General features: G+C 37.1%; 1 long non-coding RNA gene across 1 annotated transcript; it reads right to left on the bottom strand.

Moving 5' to 3' along the window:
- Positions 1-177: 177 nt before the first annotated feature.
- LOC111383015 lies at positions 178-1,554 on the bottom strand. The gene is made up of 2 exons (XR_002700673.1): positions 1,480-1,554; positions 178-1,252 (listed from the first exon to the last, which is right to left on the bottom strand). It is a non-coding gene; the product is annotated as an uncharacterized LOC111383015 (long non-coding RNA).

Raw genomic sequence — 1,554 nt, 5'->3', positions numbered from 1 at the left:
TTTAGATTTCTTATTAGTAATATTTTGACATCTTTATGTAAAGAAACGGACCGGAACGAACCGAACCGGAACCGATTGGTTCGATTCCATAGCTAACAATGGAACCAATGGTTCCATTTCTAAAATTCTTGTTGGTATTCAGTTCAGTTCGGTTCGATTCCTTTTATAACCGGACCGAACCGGACCGTGCCCACTCCTAGAATTTTTTACGTCAACAAAGGTCAAGTGTCGAACCATGCAAATATCCCTGAGTTTGTTATATTTTACCTAAAACCCCTAATTGGGGCTTCTGCACAACAAGTAGTATTAGAGAAAGGTGGACTAGTACGAGCAAGATGAAGATGGGAAATTTCAAAGGAAACATTGGAGAAGACAGTGGAAGATTCACTTCAGGGGAAATGCGTGAAGAACTCCTATTTAAAGGCTTGGACAATTCAAATTGAAGGTGGAGATTTGTTAAATTATCACTTTAGAATAAATCTCATATATAATAGGGATTGGATCACGCAGAATATGGCTTTGTTTGTCATACATAGGATAGGAATTTTTTCATATCCGATATCAAAATAGGGATAGTTAGCATATCCATCTGTTCCACTACGTATAGGAGCCTCCTTTGTTATTTGGATCTTCCCCAGTTCATGAGATAGACATGTACTATCTTGGAGAAGGACTTATGGAGCCCTTGGTAATCTCAACTAGGTACATACGTTCAGTTGGCAATTTGGTTTGAGTCCTTAGGTCAATACCTGGGTATTTAGAATTATATACTTGGCACTCATTCATATTCTCCCCTTTGTTTAGTGAAGTTCTTCTTGTCTCCTACCTGAGGAGCCAAGTTCCGAACCATGTAAATTTTGTGTGTTTGTTCTCTCTATTTTGCCTAAAAACCTGATTTCAGGCTTCTGCACAAAAAGATTTAACATACCCCCCAGATCTCACTTGCCTACTTCATAGAAATTTTCACCTCATAATATGGTGAACTCAAGTTAAGGAGGTAAACTGGCCAATTAGTTTAGCAAGGTCAAAGTGAAAGTTTCTTCCTAAGAAGATGTGAGAAGGCCCTTAGTGTCAATATCATACTCCAGACAATGTTTGTCTACAGACAGACTTTTTCTACAAGATGTTTTTCTACCAGAAAAATCTAGACAGTAACACATAAAAGTTTGTACGATGCATGAGCATGAGTTACCTCATTTGTCTCCGAGCCAGTGGCGATATAACCTTCACACACAGATAAACCAACGAAATTCTGAAAGAAAATGATGTCTACTGTGAGATGCCAAACATGATTATATTTTCTTAGGTAAATAAGAGGTAACGATCACACTAAAATAACTGAATAATGATACTTAAGTTTGTTCAAATAACTGAATTATTTTGCGTTACTGTATATGCACGTTAAAATATCAAATCAAGGACAGAATTAACAACATAAAATTTAAAGAGAGTCTTGAGTGAACAAAACGGCACAAATACCTTCACATTCAGATGGCCTGTAAATGTTTGGAGAGGACAATTAAGTACTCGTGACGTGCACATTGACAAATCCCA

This window comes from Olea europaea, unplaced genomic scaffold, assembly GCF_002742605.1.
Source record: "Olea europaea var. sylvestris unplaced genomic scaffold, O_europaea_v1 scaffold26026, whole genome shotgun sequence".
Lineage (NCBI taxonomy): Eukaryota > Viridiplantae > Streptophyta > Magnoliopsida > Lamiales > Oleaceae > Olea > Olea europaea.
Note: the sequence above shows the minus strand (reverse complement) of the source record. Positions and strands in the feature narration are given on the sequence as shown.